This window comes from Scylla paramamosain, chromosome 45, assembly GCF_035594125.1.
Source record: "Scylla paramamosain isolate STU-SP2022 chromosome 45, ASM3559412v1, whole genome shotgun sequence".
Taxonomy (NCBI): Eukaryota; Metazoa; Arthropoda; class Malacostraca; order Decapoda; family Portunidae; genus Scylla; species Scylla paramamosain.
Genome location: NC_087195.1, coordinates 10372470 through 10395878, shown reverse-complemented (window position 1 = coordinate 10395878; position 23409 = coordinate 10372470). Strand labels below are relative to the sequence as shown.

General features: G+C 39.5%; 1 long non-coding RNA gene across 1 annotated transcript in view; it reads left to right on the top strand.

The window, feature by feature from the left end:
• The first annotated feature begins 17772 nt into the window (after positions 1-17772).
• LOC135094379 (uncharacterized) overlaps positions 17773-23409 on the top strand; it is a 21187-nt gene continuing 15550 nt past the window's right edge. The window contains exons 1-2 of the long non-coding RNA XR_010263773.1: positions 17773-18165; positions 18281-18378. This is a non-coding gene — a long non-coding RNA (uncharacterized LOC135094379). The remainder of the gene's footprint in view (positions 18166-18280; positions 18379-23409) is intronic.

Below are 23409 nucleotides of genomic sequence, written 5' to 3'. Positions count from 1 at the left end.
GGGAATTTGGTGAAATTTTTGCGGTTGCCTTAGACATTATCAAAAGCATTTGATAAAGGCAATAACATAACGCTTTACTTTCCAAACTATCCTCCTACGGCTTCTATCCTTCTCTCTTGTAACTTTATCTCAAATATCCTTTCTGACCATTTTATTGTGCTTGTGGTAAATAGTCACTTTTTCTCGTATTATCTCGTATTAAAGATCTTCTAACCCAAACATCCTATTCTGATGATACTACTCTGCACTTTACCACGTCTTTTCGTAAACGTCCAACCCTTCAGGAATCAAACAATTCACGCACGGAAGCCACAGAACGCCTGGTTTATGATATCTAATTTCTTATGTGGATAGCTGTGTTGAGTTGATATTGAATATATATATATATATATATATATATATATATATATATATATATATATATATATATATATATATATATATATATATATATATATATATATATATATATATATATATATATATATATATATATATATATATATATATATATTCAATATCAACTCAACACAGCTATCCACATAAGTGCTTCTTCTTCCTCAACGACATTTAGCAGTTCCCTTCTATCCTATTGAAGATCCATGGGATCTCTTATACTATATACATCTCTCCTATACTAAAAATCTAAACTGAAAGCTTCACATTTCATCTGTAGCTAAAACATTTTTTATTAAGTTATGCGTTCTCAGTCGTCTCCACCAGTTTTCTCACCTCTCAAGCTGCTAACTCTGTACTGGGACCTTATCCGTGCATGTATGGAGTACAATTCAGATATATTGGGAGGGGTCAGGTTGGCTTTCACTTAAACAGCTCTTCTAGAAAGGGTCGAATCAAAAGCCTTTCATCTTATCAACTCTTCTTTAACTGACTGTCTTCAGTCTCTCTCTTACTGCCGCAGTGATGCATCTCCTTACTAACTACATGTCTCTCCTGCTTCGGCGGCCTCGCGGCACAAAATATTTCACTTACTTTCAACCTTATTCTGTCCACTTCTCTAATGCAAGAATTAAGCAGTATTATCAGCTATTCGTGCCTTTTTCTATTAAAGTCTGGAACTCCCTGCCTGCTTCTCTATTTCCTTCTTCCCATGACTTGAATTCTTTTAAGGAGGTTTCAATTCACTAATCCTTCAATTTTGCGTAATACTTTTAATTATTTTTGGGAGATTGGCGTATCAGTGGAACTTTTATTCGTTATGTATATATATATATATATATATATATATATATATATATATATATATATATATATATATATATATATATATATATATATATATATATATATATATATATATATATATATATATATATATATAAATATTATATATTTATTTATTTATTATATATTTATTTATTTATTTATTTATTTATTTATATATATATATATATATATATATATATATATATATATATATATATATATATATATATATATATATATATATATATATATATATATATATATATATATATATATATATATATATATATATATATATATATATATATATATATATATATATATATATATATATATATATATATATATATATATATATATATATATATATATATTATATATTTATTTATTTATTATATATTTATTTATTTATTATATATATATAATATATATATATATATATATATATATATATATATATATATATATATATATATATATATATATATATATATATATATATATATATATATATATATATATATATATATATATATATACATATATATATATATATATATATATATATATATATATATATATATATATATATATATATATATATATATATATATATATATATATATATATATATATATATACCACCTGCAGTTAATAAGCCCCAAGTTATTTATGTGGTGACTTGGGGAGGCGAGCAGAGATAAAGGCAACCGTGAGAGGGGGCAGGATTTGTGGTAGTAACACCACATTCACAGTTTTAGAATCATATTTTCCATTAATGCTCCCTGTGGAGGTTAAGAAGCATACTAGTGCACCCAATGAATTAACGCTGGACAGGAAACGTAATGTGTGGTGCATGTGGCCTCACTCATACTTTATTTTTTCTTAAGTATTCCTTCTTTCCTGTGATGTTCGATATTGCTGATTTGCTGCCCATGTGGGTCCTTGTGCGGAATGACTGATTATGTCCATTGTTAACAGACGTGCAATTATGAAATCAATTCTGAATTGCTGGAGCTTTTTAGAGTAATCCCACGGTTGTTTTATTCCAAATTCCATGATTGTTGTTGTGCATGCATTGTCATCACGTACATCCGGATAATTGCAATGTTTTATGTATTTATTTTTTCTCACTTCTCCGCACAACACTCAGGCAACTTATAGTCAGGACTGAACGAACATTAAAAACACCTTTTAGCTTGTGTTATTATTAGAGCTCAAATGGTGCATGGCTCTTACTCAGTACTGGCGACTGTTCACACTAAAACCTTTTGGCTTTCATAGTTTGTTTATTATTAATAGCCTTTTTTTTTTCCTTAATCAAGTATACGTATAGCAATATTTTACTTTTCGAAATATTGGAGAAACGTTATAGTTGCAAGACACCTCTCACACTAATGTTGTTAGTAACAGGTTCTAATGATGATCACTATTTATTGGGATTGGCAATGGTCTAATCAACATTTGTAAAACTCAAAAGTGTTTCAAAGTTTGGTTTAACACAAAAGACAAGGAATTTATGCCGACTATAAATGATTTTTTTACAGATGTTTATGCCACTTTATACCACGAGTAAGATGTATAAAGCAAGTACAAAGTGGCAAACATTTAAACCAAAGAAGAAAATCGTTTAGGAGGGAATTGACGCATTGCACTTTCTTTAGTTTAAAAGATGGCTGCTTTGTGCACCCTTCTGCAGCACCTTGTTTTCGAAATTTTTTATGATGGAATCTGGCTCTACTTGCACAAATCTACAACCAGCTTTCGTGTGAAGATGTTGCTTGTAAACTATCCCTTTTCCGATCTCCCACATCAGCAATCTCACGTTTTAAAGCATGCATTCATTTCTAGCTCATCACGTCTCCATTTCCTCAGGTAACGTTCATACTTGCAGTCTAGGTTCTTATTTCCTCCTGTGCCAATCCGATTGTATTTTTTTTCTCAGAAGTATTGGAGAAGAATTTAAGGTTATTTTTTCTTCTTTTTTGACTTAATGGTTTGCGACATAATAGAACAATGATGTTGCAGGAACACCACCAGGATCGTGCTAAGTAATCCTACACTACAATAAGCTTTTCTTCTTTAACGAAAGCTGTATCGTAACTTAAAAAAAAACGAAACGTATTTAACTTTTTTTTTCAGCACAGATCCTGCCTTTTGGTCTCTTGTGTATGGAAATATTTTTTACGAGAGATAATGGAATGCGCTGAAAAGGAGTCCATATGCCTATTACCAGTACACCTTACCGGGTGCTTAACTCACTAGCCAGAATATTTCATAAGAAAAGTTCGCTAAACTCCGTGTTACGTGATGGCTTACAATGTTTGAACAAAATTGATGGCCATATCTTTTGGGTGCATTCTTTGAATGAACGGCAACAATGTTTGAATATACGTAATGACTGTAGTATTTGAATAAATAACTACTCTTCAAGCAGGCCAAATGGCAATATTTATATATATATATATATATATATATATATATATATATATATATATATATATATATATATATATATATATATATATATATATATATATATATATATATATATATAAGAAGGACACTGGCCAAGGGCAACAAAAATAAAATAAAAAAAAATGCCCACTGAAATGCCAGTGCCATAAAAGGGTCAAAGCAGTGGTCAAAAATTGATGCATAAGTGTCTTGAAACCTCCCTCTTGAAGGAATTCAAGTCATAGGAAGGTGGAAATACAGAAGCAGAGAGGGAGTTCCAGAGTTTACCAGAGAAAGGGATGAATGATTGAGAATACTGTTTAACTCTTGAGTTAGAGAGGTGGACAGAATAGGGGTGAGAGAAAGAAGAAAGTCTTGTGCAGCGAGGCCGCGGAAGGAGGAGAGGCATGCAGTTAGCAAGATCAGAAGAACAGTTATCATGAAAATAGCGGTAGAAGACAGCTAGAGATGCAACATTGTGGCGGTGAGAGAGAGGCTGAAGACAGTCAGTTAGAGGAGAGGGATTGATGAGACGAAAAGCTTTTGATTCCACCCAGTCTAGAAGAGCAGTACGAGTAGAACCCCCCCAGACATGTGAAGCATACTTCATACATGGACGGATAAGGCCCTTGTACAGAGTTAGCATCTTGGGGGTCACCTAACTTCATAGAAGCTGTTTTAGCTGGACACCTAACTTCATAGAAGCTGTTTTAGCTAGAGATGAGATGTGAAGTTTCCAGTTCAGATTATAAGTAAAGGACAGACCAAGAATGTTCAGTGTAGAAGAGTGTAGTTGAGTGTCACTGAAGAAGAGGGGATAGTTGTCTGAAAGGTTGTGTCGAGTTGATAGATGGAGGAATTGAGTTTTTGAGGCATTGAACAATACCAAGTTTGCTCAACCCCAATCAGAAATTTTAGACTCCTCAGAAGTCAAGCGTTCTGTGGCTTCCCTGCGTGAAATGTTTACCTCCTGAAGGGTTGGACGTCTATGAAAAGACGTGGAAAAGTGCAGGGTGGTATCATCAGCGTAGGAGTGGATAGGACAAGAAGTTTGGTTTAGAAGATCATTAATAAATAATAAGAAAAGAGTGGGTGACAGGACAGAACCCTGAGGAACACCACTTAATAGATTTAGGAGAACAGTGACCGTCTACTACAGCAGCAATAGAACGGTCAGAAAGGAAACTTGAGATGAAGTTGCAAAGAGAAGGATAGAAACCGTAGGAGGGTAGTTTGGAAATCAAAGCTTTGTGCCAGACTCTATCAAAAGCTTTTGATATGTCCAAGGCGACAGGAAAAGTTTCACCAAAATCTCTAAAAAAGGATGACCAAGACTCAGTAAGGAAAGCCAGAAGATCACCAGTAGAGCGGCCTTGACGGAACCCATACTGGCGATCAGATAGAAAGTTCTTAAGTGATAGATGTGTAATAATCTTCCTGTTGAGGATAGATTCAAAAACTTTAGATAGGCAGGAAATTAAAGCAATAGGACGGTAGTTTGAGGGATTAGAACGGTCACCCTTTTTGGGAACAGGTTGAACGTAGGCAGATTTCTACCAAGAAGAAAAGGTAGATGTTGACAGACAGAGCTGAAAGAGTTTGACTAGGCAAGGTGCAAGCACGGAGGCACAGTTTCAGAGAACAATAGGAGGGACCCCATCAGTTCCATAAGCCTTCCGAGGGTTTAGGTCAGAGAGGGCATGGAAAACATCATTGCGAAGAATTTTAATACGTGGCATGAAGTAGTCAGAGGGTGGAGGAGAGGGAGGAACAAGCCCAGAATCGTCCAAGGTAGAGTTTTCAGCAAAGGTATGAGCGAAGAGTTCAGCTTTAGAAATAGATGTAATAGCAGTGGTGCCATCTGGTTGAAATAAAGGAGGGAAAGAAGAAGAAGCAAAGTTATTGGAGATATTTTTGGCTAGATGTCAGAAGTCACGAGGGGAGTTAGATCTTGAAAGGTTTTGACATTTTCTGTTAATGAAGGAGTTTTTGGCTACTTGGAGAACAGACTTGCCATGGTTCAGAAATATAAAGTGCACGAGATTCTGGTGATGGAAAGCTTAAGTACTCTTTGTGGGCCACCTCTCTATCATGTATAGCACGAGAACAAGCTGTGTTAAACTAAAGTTTAGAAGGTTTAGGACGAGAAAAAGAGTGAGGAATGTACGCCAGACACTATCACCTCTGTTATGCGCTCAGCACACAAAGACGGGACTCTGACACGGAAGCAGTAGTCATTCCAAGGGAAATCAGCAAAATACCTCCTCAGGTCCCCCCAACTAGCAGAGGCAAAACACCAGAGGCACCTTCACTTAGGGGGATCCTGAGGAGGGATTGGAGCGACAGGACAAGATAAAGATATGAGAATGTGATCGGAGGAGCCCAACGGAGAAGAAAGGATGACAGCATAAGCAGAAAGATGAGATGCCTGTTTTAAGTTTTCATGATCTTGAGACCTATTATAAACGTTTTATCAAACAATACCAGAACAACAGAGAATTTGTCCACCTGCGGTACGAAAGATATGCAATTTTTATGCTATATGGCTATCTATAAATAATTATATATAATTAACTTACTTTTCATATCAAAACACCTCTGCAGATACTCATGATATGGAAATGTTTGTGTCTATTATGATTTTCTTCATTCATTAAACACGAAAATAAGATCCGAGTGGTAAGAAGGTTGGGCGACACGCACACTGCAAGAATAAAGGAGATAATGGTCACGGCTATGCTCTCTCGATTAAACACCCGTGACTTATGACGATCACATATAACACTACTAGCTACCCTTGGGACGCTTTATATACATCTGGCACGTGGCTGTCCAGTGATGGCACGTGGCTGTATGTCCAGTGATGTTTGGTTATACTGTGCACCACCTTCGAGTCAAATGTTGCAGACCTGCGTGGATGATAATATCTGGCGCGCTGACGGGAGGAAGACATTATTCTGTCTCCGTGATATATATATATATATATATATATATATATATATATATATATATATATATATATATATATATATATATATATATATATATATATATATATATATATATATATATATATATATATATATATATATATATATATATATATATATATATATATATATATATATATATATATATATATATATATATATATATATATATATATATATATATATATATATATATATATATATATATATATATATATATATATATATATATATATATATATATATATATATATATATATATATATATATATATATATATATATATATATATATATATATATATATATATATAAGTGCTGTGAACTTATCATTAAACCCAGCTGTGACCTCACTGAACGTTTCCCTTTGTGTCTCACAACACAAGGGGGTAGTCACAGCCTGCCCTCTAAAGACAACTCTCTTCCTCCACACAAAACTACAAGCACCTAATAACACACACACCCTTCACTCCAAAAATTTTAAAATCATGGCGACTCCTACACCAGCCTCGGAGTCCCCATCTGGGGAGGGGACCATAAATGTCCCCAGGTCGGACTGCCTTTCCGTCGACGACCCTAAGTGTCTTGACACCCCCCTCAACTTTTTCTTCATTAACTTCTGCAACATTCGCGGTCTAAGATCTAATTTTCAATCTGTAGAACACCACCTCTCCTCTTCTAAACCTCATCTTCTTTTCCTCACTGAAACTCAGGTGTCTGAGGCAACTGACAGTAGCCCCTTTTCTGTTCCCTCCTACTTTCTCTATCCTCATTTTCGATCCAAAGCTGGATGCTGCGTTTATGTGCGCAATGACTTAACCTGCTCTCGTGCCCACGCTCTTGAATCTTCCGAGTTTTCCACCATCTGGCTACGACTACAGAGTCATTCTCATACTAAATTTATCTGTGCTGTATACCTCTCTCCTAACTCCTCTGACTATAAGAAATTCTTTGACTACTTAACTTCCAAAGTGGAGCACATTCTGACCCTCTTCCCTTTTGCAGAGATCTCCATTCTAGGAGACTTCAATGTTCACCACCAGCTTTGGCTTTCCTCTCCCTTCACTGACCATCCTGGTGAACTAGCCTACAACTTTGCTATCCTCCATGACCTAGAGCAATTGGTGCAACACCCTACTCGTATTCCTGACCGTCTTGGAGATACGCCCAACATTCTTGACCTTTTCCTGACCTCTAATCCTTCTGCTTATGCTGTCACCCTTTCTTCTCCGTTGGGCTCCTCCGATCACAATCTCATATCTTTATCTTGTCCTATCACTCCAATCCCTCCTCAGGATCCCCCTAAGCGAAGGTGCCTCTGGCGTTTTGCCTCTGCTAGTTGGGGGGACCTGAGGCGGTATTTTGCTGATTTTCCTTGGAATGACTACTGCTTCCGTGTCAGAGACCCGTCTTTGTGTGCTGAGCGCATAACAGAGGTGATAGTGTCTGGCATGGAGGCGTACATTCCTCACTCTTTTTCTCGTCCTAAACCTTCTAAACCTTGGTTTAACACAGCTTGTTCTCGTGCTATACATGATAGAGAGGTGGCCCACAAAAGGTACTTAAGCCTTCCTTCACCAGAATCTCATGCACTTTATATTTCTGCCCGGAACCATGCCAAGTCTGTTCTCCAACTAGCCAAAAACTCCTTCATTAACAGAAAATGTCAAAACCTTTCAAGATCTAACTCCCCTCGTGATTTCTGGCATCTAGCCAAAAATATCTCCAATAACTTTGCTTCTTCTTCTTTCCCTCCTCTACTTCAACCAGATGGCACCACTGCTATCACATCTATTTCTAAAGCTGAACTCTTTGCTCAAACCTTTGCTAAAAACTCTACCTTGGACGATTCTGGGCTTGTTCCTCCCTCTCCTCCACCCTCTGACTACTTCATGCCTCGTATTAAAATTCTTCGTAATGATGTTTTCCATGCCCTCGCTGGCCTAAACCCTCAGAAGGCTTATGGACCTGATGGGGTCCCTCCTATTGTTCTCCGAAACTGTGCCTTCGTGCTTGCACCTTGCCTAGTCAAACTCTTTCAGCTCTGTCTGTCAACATCTACCTTTCCTTCTTGCTGGAAGTTTGCCTACATTCAACCTGTTCCTAAAAAGGGTGACCGCTCTAATCCCTCAAACTACCGTCCTATTGCTTTAATTTCCTGCTTATCTAAAGTTTTTGAATCTATCCTCAACAGGAAGATTCTTAAACATCTATCACTTCACAACCTTCTATCTGATCGCCAGTATGGGTTCCGTCAAGGCCGCTCGACTGGTGATCTTCTGGCTTTCCTTACTGAGTCTTGGTCATCCTCTTTTAGAGACTTTGGTGAAACTTTTGCTGTTGCCTTGGACATATCAAAAGCCTTTGATAGAGTCTGGCACAAAGCTTTGATTTCCAAACTACCCTCCTACGGTTTCTATCCTTCTCTCTGTAACTTCATCTCAAGTTTCCTTTCTGACCGTTCTATTGCTGCTGTGGTAGACGGTCACTGTTCTTCTCCTAAATCTATTAACAGTGGTGTTCCTCAGGGTTCTGTCCTGTCACCCACTCTCTTCTTATTATTCATTAATGATCTTCTAAAACAAACTTCTTGTCCTATCCACTCCTATGCTGATGATACCACCCTGCACTTTTCCACGTCTTTTCATAGACGTCCAACCCTTCAGGAGGTAAACATATCACGCAGGGAAGCCACAGAACGCCTGACTTCTGATCTTTCTAAAATTTCTGATTGGGGCAGAGCAAACTTGGTATTGTTCAATGCCTCAAAAACTCAATTCCTCCATCTATCAACTCGACACAATCTTCCAGACAACTATCCCCTCTTCTTCAATGACACTCAACTATCCCCCTCTTCTACACTGAACATCCTCGGTCTGTCCTTTACTTATAATCTGAACTGGAAACTTCACATCTCATCTCTAGCTAAAACAGCTTCCATGAAGTTAGGTGTTCTGAGACGTCTCCGCCAGTTTTTCTCACCCCCGCAGCTGCTAACTCTGTACAAGGGCCTTATCCGTCCATGTATGGAGTATGCTTCACATGTCTGGGGGGGTTCCACTCATACTGCTGTTCTAGACAGGGTGGAATCAAAAGCTTTTCGTCTCATCAACTCCTCTCCTCTAACTGACTGTCTTCAGCCTCTCTCTCACCGCCGCAATGTTGCATCTCTAGCTGTCTTCTACCGCTATTTTCATGCTAACTGCTCTTCTGATCTTGCTAACTGCATGCCTCCCCTCCTTCCGCGGCCTCGCTGCACAAGACTTTCTTCTTTCTCTCACTCCTATTCTGTCCACCTCTCTAACGCAAGAGTTAACCAGTATTCTCAATCATTCATCCCTTTCTCTGGTAAACTCTGGAACTCCTTGCCTGCTTCTGTATTTCCACCTTCCTATGACTTGAATTCCTTCAAGAGGGAGGTTTCAAGACACTTATCCACCAATTTTTGACCACTGCTTTGACCCTTTTAGGGACTGGCATTTCAGTGGGCATTTTTTTTTATTAGATTTTTGTTGCCCTTGGCCAGTATCCTTCCTACATAAAAAAAAAAAAAAAAAAAAAAAAATATATATATATATATATATATATATATATATATATATATATATATATATATATATATATATATATATATATATATATATATATATATATATATATATATATATATATAATATAATATAATATTATATATATATATATATATATATATATATATATATATATATATATATATATATATATATATATATATATATATATATATATATATATATATATATATATATATATATATATATATATATATATATATATATATATATATATATATATATATATATATATATATATATATATATATATATATATATATATATATATATATATATATATATATATATATATATATATATATATATATATATATATATATATATATATATATATATATATATATATATATATATATATATATATATATATATATATATATATATATATATATATATATATATATATATATATATATATATATATATATATATATATATATATATATATATATATATATATATATATATATATATATATATATATATATATATATATATATATATATATATATATATATATATATATATATATATATATATATATATATATATATATATATATATATATATATATATATATATATATATATATATATATATATATATATATATATATTATACATATATATGTAGCAGTCAATTCAGCTACATTATTATTATTACCTACCTTGGAGATTCCTTCTTATTGCAATTTAAATTTTAATATTTTATAGAAGGCGGTAAATGACTTAGGGTTGTGGTCCCAGACATTTTATTGAAATAATAAATCTTTTCCTGCCTGCGTGTGTTTTATGCTAAGAATTTGGACCGAATTTTCCTTTTCCCTCTTTAACAGTTTCTTTTTTTTTTTTTATTATCTTATCCAGCATTAATGAACAAACGTTTTCCTCGGGTATTTTTGGCATTATGAAGTGTTCCTACTTACGTCTGCAGTATGTGTAGAGAAGGGATTTAATTATGTATTTAAACTTCATGCTTCTTGTTATTTCACTTAGAGTTAACCAGTCTTGCGTACCAGAGGCCCAGGCAATGCGAAGCGTGATACGACGGCCAGGGAGCGTGGTGTTGGCACGGCGGTAATGGCGCTGGTGCAGGGCAAGATACAGACCGTTTATTGTGTTGCGTAAACTGTGGTGGAGGAGAACCGTCTTTACCCCTTTTCTGCCACCCAGGACCACCAGCCACGTCTCCGGTACATGCCATAGCTCGGCCCGCTCCAAGAGCCTGGATGATACAATAAGGTTTAGATCAGTGATTCTCAAACTGTGCACCGCGTAATTTTCATGGATAGGTATACATTACACTGACTGTAGATTGGTGCGCTGTGAAAGTCCAAGATATATCATTAGTGTGCCATTAAGAAGTAAAATTTGAGAACCTTTGGGACTGATATGTCTTCCCTTCAAGCTCAATAAAATGCGTTTTACGATTACATTGGTGGGAGAAATGATGGAATAGTTCGCACCTTTTAATGTGTTTGCAGTAAGTCTACCTGGTCAACAAAATCGTTTATGGTTAACACAGTGCCACACTGTCATTAAGAATCAAAGATTTAACATGAATTCGAGACTTTGTCCCCGGGATATGAAAACCAACCGCTAGTGTGATAATAATGTGCATGAGAAAAATAACCCTAAACGGGATTGAATAAAATTACCTAAGTATTGTGGTAGTAGTGTTGGGTGGGGAGGCATCAAGGTGAATTATAAGTCCTCGGCATGTAGTGGTGGAGTCGCCAGCCAAGGCGCGGCGCAGACTGTGCAGCTTCACTGATGCTGTCACCATTATGAAGCTTCTCTTGACCTGGCTGCAACATACAGACACGAGCCGTACTATTCTTTCTAAAGAATCAGGCCGTTGTGAAGTGGTGTCGCAATACATTTACCAAAATCAGAAGAACAATTCGCATGAAACTAGCGATAGAAAATAACTAGAGATGCAACCTTGTGGTGGAGAGAGAGAGAGAGAGAGAGAGAGAGAGAGAAAGAGAGAGAGAGAGAGAGAGAGAGAGAGATGCTTAAGACAACTGTTAAAGGAGAAGAGTTCATGAGGCGAAGTGCTCTTGATTTTACCCTCTTCAATAGAGCAGTATAAGAAAAACGCGAACTCCATACATGAGTAGAGAAGGCTCCTGTACAAAGTTAGTAGCTTAGGGTGGGGGGGAATAAACTGACGAAGACTGCTCAGAATAACAGACTTCTTTTAGATATACATGAAATGTGAGCTTTTCAGGTCAAATTATTAGTAAAAGACTAGCCGAGGATGTTTAGTGTAGAAGAGCGGGACAATTGAGCGTCATTGAAGAAGAGGGAATCGTTCTCAGGAAGATTGTTTTGAACTGATAAATGGAGGGATCAGGTTTTGAGGCAACGAACAACTCGTAAGTTTGCTCTCCCCCTATCAGGAAACCGGACGTTTGGGTATCTGTGGTTTCCCTGCTTGAATTGTTTAAATCCTGGAGAAGGTGGACGTATAAGAAAATATATAGAAAAGTTAAGAGTGATACTAACAGCGTAGAAATTGATAGGATCATTGAAAAACAAGATAGCAAGAGTGGGTGGCAGGACAGAACCCTAAGGAAGACCGCATTTGATACACTGAAGGACAGTAACCATCTACCACATTACCAGTAGAATTGTCAGAAAGGAAACCTAAGATGAAGTTAGAGAGAAAGAACCTGTTAGTTTGAAAATTAAAACTTTGTACCAGATTACCAAATCCTTTAGATGAATCCTTAGGGCAATAGGGAAAATTTTCCCCAAATTACCTAAAGCAGGATGCGTTTGGTAAACTGAAGGGAAAGGCAGGATTACCTGCCTCACTCGTCAGCTGTTGATAACTCACCAGCCACCGTGTGATCTGGTTTAGACTGGTGCAGGCCATTCTTGTACAATTGTGACTGCTGCGGTTCAATATCCCTCGACTGTATTGCGTGATACGGCGGCTCAGCAGCCTTTGTGTCGGAATGTTACTGGGAGGCGAGTTGCCTGCGATGATGATGTGCTGTGCCGTGGGATTGGCGCAGTAGAGAAGTTCGCCACTGTTGTGGTACTGGCGGGGAACCTGCCTGTGTCAGGTGTCGATTTCCTCCTAGAAAATGACGTGGTAAGCGGAAGACAACGGTTCACGGATAGTATTAATCATCAGACCAGAGTGGCTTCTATGTGGCATCTTGTCCACCAAGTGGTAAGGAAGAAGCCCTCCACTGCCCGCCATCACACACCCGCCGAATACGCCCAACAGATTGTCGATGCGTGGTAGGAGCAGTCCACACCAGCCAGCTTTCCTGTCTATATACAAGATGCTCTCTCTTTCGGCGCTCTTGCCCGTCGGCTTCGTCTGGTGTCTGCCTTGTTACAAGAGGAGGACGAGGATTCTGTGCCGATCAGCGAGAGTGAGTTGCGGCGTGCTCTCTCCAGGGGCAAAGCCTCATCCCCTGGTGACGACGGTATCACCTATGCTGTGCTACGTCTGCTGCAACAAGTTCCTGGCAACCCTCTCCTTTGCCTTTATAATATGTGTCTTCGTGACGGTTGTGTGCCGCGGGCCTGGACTACCAGCACCATCATACCCATTCCGAAGCCAGGTAACGCGAAGTTCAGGCCCATTTCCCTTCTTGTGTCTGTAAGGTGCTGGAGAGAATCTTACTGAACCGTCTGATGTACCGGCTTCAAGACCGCCTCTCTCCACGTCTCTTTGGCTTTCTTCCCCAGCGCAGCACATACCACTGCCTTGTTGATTTATATTCTCGCCTCTCCCGTGACAGTGTCGTGGCTTTCATCGACCTCAAGAGCGCGTTTGATGTTGCCAATAGGGAGATCATACTGGATCAGCTTGTTGACTTCGGGGTTAAGGACAGTTAATTGCGGTGGATTCGGGGCTATCTTAGCAACAGGACCTCCCGTGTGTTTTTCAGTGGGGCCTACAGTTCTTCGTGAAGTTTTCTTCTTGGTACGCCTCAAGGGGGGGTACTGAATCCATTCCTATTTAATGTTCTGATGCATCGTCTACTTACGTCTCTGCCTGACGCTCCTGAGGTTACAGTTACTTGCTACGCTGATGATTTGTGTGTCCACTCTACGTCACCGAGACATCTTCAGTTATTTCTTGCTTCTTTCTCTTTGGCTTCCTCTAATTGTGGTCTTATTGTTTATCCAGAAAAAAACAGAATCTTCTCTTGCCGCCCTCCTGTTGCACTCCCAGACTTCACCATTGATGGCAGCGTCATCCCCCTATGCTCTCAGTACCGTTACCTCGGAGCTCCAGTCAAGATCTCAGCATTCCTCCCTCCACGGCGCCAACCCCATCCCATCGTTAGTGACCTATTGGATCGTCTCCAGCGACGACTTCGCCCTCTTCAGTGGCTCATCAACAACTCCTCCGGCATCTCCATTCCTGTGGCCAGGAATATCTATGTCACTTTCATTCGCTCTGTCGTTGATTATCTCTCTCCTCTGCCTTGATTCAACTTCCTCGGGCTGCTTTAGAGCCTCTGGAAATTTTTCAGACTACAGCGATGAGAATTATTCTTGGTACTATGTGACCACCAGGATTGTAAACATGCAGCGTGAATTGAGGCTCCCGCCCTTAGTTGATAGAATATATTCAAATGTTACTTGCCTCACAGTGAAGTGTCTTCACTTTCCACTTCTCTCGCCACACTGCACGCAGCTGATCAGGACCTCTCCTGGCCACACTCCACCAGTCCTTCCTATTCTGCTCACTGGTCGCCGACTTATTGTGTCTGTTTCCTCTCTGCTTAGGAGCCTTAATTTGGAAGTTCCTGCCGCTGCTGTACCTCCAGGCCCACCCCCGTGGATTGTACCAGCGCCTGAGGTGAACTTTACCCCTACAACCAAGTTGAATCCGTCTCTTCTCCAGCTGCAACTGGCCTTGGAACACGTGGCGACAGTGACGTCCTCCATCACAGCTCCTCATCGCCTTTACACTGACGGGTCTCTCCAATCGGATGGAGCGGCTGGTGGTGAGGTGTTCTCACCTGACTTGGAACCACTTGGCTGGATCGGCCGTCGCCTCGGAGACCACTCCAGCTCAACGTTGTGTCAGCTCTATGCTATCCTGGATGCTGTTAGCCTCGCATGTCAAAGGGGAGTAAATGCAGTTGTTATTTGTGACTCAAAGCCGGCCCTTCAGTCCCTTTCTGCTACCCGTCCCACCCACCAGATTCTTTCCTTTTTAGCATCAATGACTGCTCGTAATGTGTGTGTTAAGTTTATATGGGTACCATCTCATGTTGGTTTACGCTACAATGCTACAGCTGACCCCCTAGCGAAGGATGCCTGCCGCCTACCTCCGCGAGGTGATGGTCGTCCTCTCTCCCTGCCATGCCATCTCTCCAGGGTCCGCTCCGCCGCTCTCCTACCTATGTGGCGTCGCAGGGATACTGAGAGGCCCCACAGTATCACCATCAATCACTATGAGTCCGTCTGCCGCCACAAGTATAAATACCGTTGTCGGGGTCTTATGGTTCGGCGGCACAACATGGTCTCAGCGCGTCTGCGGCTGGGCTACCATCCGCCGTGGCAGATTGCCGGGGTACAGGGAGAGCCTCACTTCACAGAGTGTCGCCTGTGCCGCGCACCACTTGCTAACACCATCGAGCACTACTGCCTAGCGAGCCCTACGGTTCAGCACCTCCTGCCCCAAGGTCTGCCGCTGAATGCTGTCTGTCGCCATATTCTGGTGCCCGATTTTCTCGATGAGGTTCTTGTACGTTACCCTAGATTTGGTAGCTTTTCCTGATGCCCTGTGCCCTGCGTGGCATCGGTTGCTTTTGTGTGAATGTTGTTTGGTGGGTGGGGTGCGCGAATGGGTGAATGTACCATTTGCTTTAGCTGACAACTGTAAATAAGTTTCTCTATCTTAAGGTGTCTGACGCTATTTGTGTAGTAAATTAATCAAATCAATCAAATCAATCAAATCAATCAAATTTCTCTCTCTCTCTCTCTCTCTCTCTCTCTCTCTCTCTCTCTCTCTCTCTCTCTCTCTCTCTCTCTCTCTCTCTCTCTGTGTGTGTGTGTGTGTGTGTGTGTGTGTGTGTGTGTGTGTTAAATAAATAATAATAATAACAATAATAATAATAATAATAATAATAATAATAATAATAATAATAATAATAATAATAATAATAATAACCGCGATAAATAAAAATGCAAATTCTAGAAATTGTATAATTATTTGTTGAAGTATATATGCATAATAAATAAACTTATTTTGTTGATCGGTGAAGTATCCACTATACATCACATCCTTGGAATGCAATCATCTTAAGATGGACTTATACAAGTCCAAGGAAAGGATAAGCATGTCTTACTACACCATTCACATTTATCCATATACTTACAAGTGAAACAAGTGTATCAAATAACACGAGTTTCTCTCAGCCTCAGTAAGGATGCGGGAAGAAAACGCTACAGGTCTTTCGGTTCCGTCCGGGAATTTATGCAAGAGCACAACCCCCAGGCCACGGGGACTGATAACACGAGTTTCTCTCAGTCTTAGTAAGGATGCGGGAAGAAAACTCTACAGGTCTTTTGGTTCCGTCCGGGAATTTATGCAAGAGCACAACCCCCAGGCCACGAGGACTGGCGTCACACTCAAGCAACAAGGGATGCTCAGGGTTGTAGTGAATCAGCACTTGTAAGTGCTGATCAACCAGACGGCTCGCTGGAAAGCTACACGCATGGCTTTTTCCCATCTCCATGCAACATTCTTCTTAGTCAGTTGATACAGTGGAGAGAGAATGTTAGATAAGTCAGGCAGGAATTTTGCATAATAATTAATGAGACCAAGAAATGACCTTAGCTCCGTCTTGTTTAATGGATTAGGGGCATCCTTCACAGCCCGGACCTTTTCGTTCGTGGGATGAAGTCCTTCAACATCAATGCGATGACCCAAGTATTCCACAGAAGCTTGCAGAAATGAACACTTCTTTTTCTTTGCTTGTAGCCCTGCAAGCTTGAGACGCATCAGTACTTGCTCGAGGTTGTGAAGGTGTTCCTCGTCATTCTTGCCAGTTATCAAAATATCATCAAGGTAAACACTAACACCATCCAGACCTCTCAATACATTGCTGATGATACGCTGAAAAATCCCAACAGCGACACTGACACCAAACGGTAAACATTTAACCCTTAAGAGTCCCAAATGAGAGGCCCAAATGAGTGTTCACAGGCAGGTATTTTTTCATGAACAGGAATCTGAGAATAAGCAGAATGCAAGTCAATTTTGGAAAATTTCTTACCTCCTCGAAGCTCTACAAATATATCTTCAATCATGGGAAGCGGGTGGGGATCCACTCTGCGTACTTGTTTTATAGTGATTTTGTAGTCCTCGCATAGCCTTAATGAACTATCACTCTTCACAATGGGAACTAGGGGTGCTGCCCAGTCAGAATAATCAACCGGCTGCCATATGCCACGCTGCACATTCTTCTCGATGGCTGTATCATTAAAATGATATGTTAACCATCTATTATTTATTTATACAATATATTTTTGTTATCTGTGTTAAAGAAAATGTAAGTTGTGTTCTGTTGGAATGGGAGAAGTTTGGTACGCTTCTTTGTGGTGTTTTGTTTCACCCACTACCTGTGAACATGGTCGGCCTGGCGGGTTGTCTAAGCCGGCCCACCAATGTACTGTGGGTTGTTGTGTTGGGTGGTCCTCTGTGCTACAGGTTAGTTGTGTTTATTTATATACCTTGTGCTGTGAATTAGTATACTGTGGTGAAGGTTACAAGCAAAGGATGTGTTTAGTAGCTAAGGTAATACAAGTGATATTATTGTTTGCCAGACGGAGAATGTAGGGACGCCCTGGACTTCATGTCGGTTGGTGTGTTGGTTGGTCCTCCGTGCTACAGGTTAGTTGTGTTTATTTACCCGCCATGTGCTGTGATTAGTATAATTTGGTGAAGGTTACAAATAGAGGATGTATTAGTAAGATAGGGTAATGTACAAGGGATACATTGTTGCCAGACAGAGTTGTGAGGACGCCCTGGACTGGATGATAGTTGGGGTGGTGACATGTCAGGTGTGCTACGAGGATTCGAAGAGCGTCAGTGTGGGCCACTGAAGTGAGTACATTATGGGAATTTATTGAGTATTATGAGTGATATACAAGTGAAGTTTAGTTGGATTTTGTATACTGATTGTTGCTTTATTTTTATATTTGAGATATGATTGTAACGGATGTCAGAATCTCTACATGAAGTGTTATTTTCTTGGTACCATTGTGAGGGATTGAACTGGGTGTACTATGATATGTGGATGTGTATTGATTAGCCCATGTTTGCAGGTCGAAACACTTCAAGCAATAAACACCTGTTACGATTTGTGGTTTATTACACATTTGGAATCCCCAACAATGGCCTCTTGTACTTTCCTTTTGATTGCGTATGGCACAGGTCTTGCTTTGGAGAATAAAGGTTTAGCATCAACATCGATGAAAAATTTCACTGATGGTCCCCTGTACTCTCCGAGGCTGCATCTAAACATTTCAGGGTATTTTACCAGGATGTCTTCCACGTTGTCTTGCATCACACTGCATATATTTGACCAGTCCAAATGAATGCGTGACAGCCAATTACGGCCCAGCAGCGATGGGTCGTCCCGCTCCACAACAACAAGCGATAAGTCGTTTACGTGCTGATCACTGTACTGAGCACCCCAGCCACTTCAGCACATCCATGAACTTTCACAACTTGTTTCACAACAACGTATATGTAGACAATCTGTTTCTAAAGAGTTCGTGTGGAATGTCACTAAACAGGTTTTCATATGTGGATTTCGAAACAAGTGAATTGGCAGCACCATTATCTACTTGCATCGTGAGGTTTCTACATTGCACTTGAACAGGTATTTCAATAGCAGAACCCTTCAGCGCATCCATACTGTTAATAATGTAACACTCCACATCACTATCTTCAGAAGAAACCGTGTCTTGTTTTATCGGAGGAGTAAAACGGGTGGTTTTCCTCTTCTGGTTGTTTTTCCTCGCTGGCGACGAGTTCCTCGAGAGTTCCTGGTGAACCGAGGTCCGACACATCCTGCTAATATGTCCTTTTCGGCTGCAAGCGGGACACACTGCATCCTTAATTAAACTTGCAGAAACGGCGGTAAGTGCATGTAACAGCCGTGGCATGCACTCTTCGCGGCTTGAACGCACATACCGCACCTCGCAAATACCCGAGGCACCACTTACACTAGCGTTCGAAGCTGCAGCCGCCGCTTTGATGTTCTCTGAATTTGATTGAGCAGATGCCATCGCCAGAGCTTCTTGCAGGGCGTTGGCGAATGTCACATCATCAGACAGAGAGCAACCTTGTTTGGAATTTGTCATCTCCAATTGCCACAATAAATCGGTCTCTCAAATGTTCGTTCAAGTTTGGGAACTTACAATCTTGAGCTGCTTGCCGTAATCTCACAACAAAGGATGAAACAGACTCTTCCACCCCCCCGGCACAGAGTATAAAACTTGATCTGGACACAATCTTGCTTGATGGTGGCTTCACATGATCCTGAACTATCTTCACTATTTCTTCAAAAGACTTTACCTCTGGCTCCAGCGGTGACACCAGCGTGCAGATGAGGTCGTAAGTCTCTAGACCTACGGATGCGAGGAAGATTTGCCTATTCTTCTCACCGTCGGTTATTCCACTGGCTCCAAAATAATTCTTCAGAACTGCAATATACTTTCCCCAGTCTTTTTTGGAACTTCTCAAGACCTCCGTACACAGACATGGTAGTGATTAGTAGCGTTAACCAAACATCCTCGTCGCCAATGTTGTGACGGGAACCAAGAAGAAGGCAAGGGGATGAAGAGACGGTGTAGCAGTTGCCAGGTTTACTGTTGCAAGGCCGAGAGCCGCTCTTTGTTTGCCGCCAGGCTGTTCACTAACCACCATTACAGATTCGAAAGAACGATACTATAATCGAGCAGGTACAAAGAATGCTTCGTACTAACGAAACTTAATAAGTCATTACATATAGAACAATAGTTATTTAGTCCGTCTGGCAGTGGCAGTATGTGGTGGGGTTGGAAAGGGCTGCAGCTAGTGGCGCTGCACCCAGCCAGCACATGACAAGCGCCAAGCAGTCAGACATGTCTTGGTTGGGGTCACGGCAGAACATCTGCATAGACAGACTGGTTGGCCATACGTTTGTAGTAATTGATAACAAACCACGTAGCTGAACCTCCTCAGCCATGTTGGTTCCCTTCCACCTTGTATGAACATGACGACAACAACAATAATAACAATAGTGTGTGTGTGTGTGTGTGTGTGTGTGTGTGTGTGTGTGTGTGTGTGTGTGTGTGTGTCATCGGTGCGCGGAGTAGGCTATCAGCAAAACATTTGACATTTGAAAAGTTTTCTCAACGGCATTTTACAAATCATCTAATGATGCTCTTTTCTTTCTCAAACTTATTTTCTTACAGAAAATAAATACATAAGTAAATATCCTAAAGGAATACGATTACAACAAAACCTACATCAAAATGTATTTATAGTTTAGCTGTAATGTGTGTGGAATATATATATATATATATATATATATATATATATATATATATATATATATATATATATATATATATATATATATATATATATATATATATATATATATATATATATATATATATTTACTTTTTTTTTATGTTGGAAGGACACTGGCCAAGGGCAACAAAAATCCAATAAAAAAAATATGCCCACTGAAATGCCAGTGCCATAAAAGGGTCAAAGCAGTAGTAAAAAATTGATGAATAAGTGTCTTGAAACCTCCCTCTTGAAGGAATTCAAGTCATAGGAAGGTGGAAATACGGAAGCAGGCAGGGAGTTCCAGAGTTTACCAGAGAAAGGGATGAATGATTGAGAATACTGGTTAACTCTTGCGTTAGAGAGGTGGACAGAATAGGGGTGAGAGAAAGAAGTCTTGTACAGCGAGGCCGCGGAAGGGGGGGAGGCATGCAGTTAGCAAGATCAGAAGAGCGGTTAGCATGAAAATAGCGGTAGAAGACAGCTAGATATGCAACATTGCGGCGGTGAGAGAGAGGCTGAAGACAGTCAGTTAGAGGAGAGGAGTTGATGAGACGAAAAGCTTTTGATTCCACCCTGTCTAGAAGAGCAGTATGAGTGGAATCCCCCAAGACATGTGAAGCATACTCCATACTCGTACATGGACGGATAAGGCCCTTGTACAGAGTTAGCAGCTGGGGGGGTGAGAAAAACTGGCGGAGACGTCTCAGAACGACTAACTTCATAGAAGCTGTTTTAGCTAGAGATGAGATGGGAATTTTCCAGTTCAGATTATAAGTAAAGGACAGATCAAGGATGTTCAGTGTAGAAGAGGGGGACAATTGAGTGTCATTGAAGAAGAGGGGATAGTTGTCTGGAAGGTTGTGTCGAGTTGATAGATGGAGGAATTGAGTTTTTGAGGCATTGAACAATACCAAGTTTGCTCTGCCCCAATCAGAAATTTTAGAAAGATCAGAAGTCAAGCTTTCTGTGGCTTCTCTGCGTGATATGTTTACCTCCTGAAGGGTTGGACGTCTATGAAAAGACATGGAAAAGTGCAGGGTGGTATCATCAGCGTAGGAGTGGATAGGACAATATATATATATATATATATATATATATATATATATATATATATATATATATATATATATATATATATATATATATATATATATATATATATATATATATATATATATATATATATATATATATATATATATATATATATATATATATATATATATATATATATATATATATATATATATATCACTGCCTGAGATTGTAGATGTAAAGAAAAAAAATTGTCTTGTCTTCAGCATATGCCATCCCCATTTGACAGTTGCACGGCGACTAATCACAAGAGTGGGCGTGGCTTATGTCGGCGGTGCCCGAGTTGTCAATTTACAATAATTACAACGTTCATCGACAACTGGGACCTCTCCTATGGTAGGGACACCTTGTACGCCCGCGGTGGAGTGCATTTATCACGCCACGGTGTTCCGGTTTTGGCCGGAACATTTGAGCGGGAGGTAACTGCACTCCAGCGCTTTTTTTCGTTAGTTAGGATCGAGGAAGGACTTGGGAGGATGAAATGAAGGATCAAATTAGATCAATTTAGAAAGGTAACTAGCTCAGCGAAGGCGAGGAATAGCTTAAACGTGTTTACTACACGAATCGTAGAACTATTTTCAATAAAAACAGACTTGCTTACATGAATGGCGTGTGTAGAGAACCTTGATATCATTGTTTTAACAAAAACTTGGTTAGATATGTCTATAAAGACGGAAAACAGGAGAGGAGGCGTCGTGATATACGTTAGGGACACATTACAGTGTTGTATTAACAGTAGAATTAAAACTGATAGCAAAACAGAGTCGATATGGGTAGATATTAAGGAAGGATCACAGTCAGTAATACTGGGATTAGTGTACAGATCACCGAACAATACATAGGAAATTAACGCATCACTACGGCAGGAAATAAATAGAGCAGGCAGGTACAGTCAGGTATGTGTGGTACGAGATTTTAATTTCAGGAATATTGATTGGAGCCTGATGGTGGGTAACAGGAAAAGAGGAATTTCTTAAGGTAGTTCAGGACATTATATATATTTTTTTTTTTAACAGGTAGTCGTAAAACACACAAGAAGGAACAATATTCTAGATTTAATTCTAACAAACAGGGAGGAAGCAGTCACTTTTAGAAGGAAAAACACTAGTAAAATACCTGACTTTAGGAGAGCAGATTTTGAGTGATTAAAAAGGTACCTCCAAGGAGTTGACTGGCAACGGACGCAGGGTGAGATTAGGTCCAGGACGGAAATGAGAGAGATAAGGCAGGATGAGGGAGGTGAGGCGAGGTGTGAGGGTGTAGGGAGAGAGGAGAGAAGAAGTGTCTGGAAGGGTCGAAGGGAGAGGGTGAGATATGTGTGAGTATGCTGGAGAGTCACGTCATGGTGAGATGGGAGAGGTGAGATCAAGGCGAATAGATGAGGGAGTGGAAAGGATGGAAGGGACCGAGATGAGAGGATTAGGTAAAGTAAATGTAGAAGAGTTGTATAAATATTTCGTAGATAAATTGCAT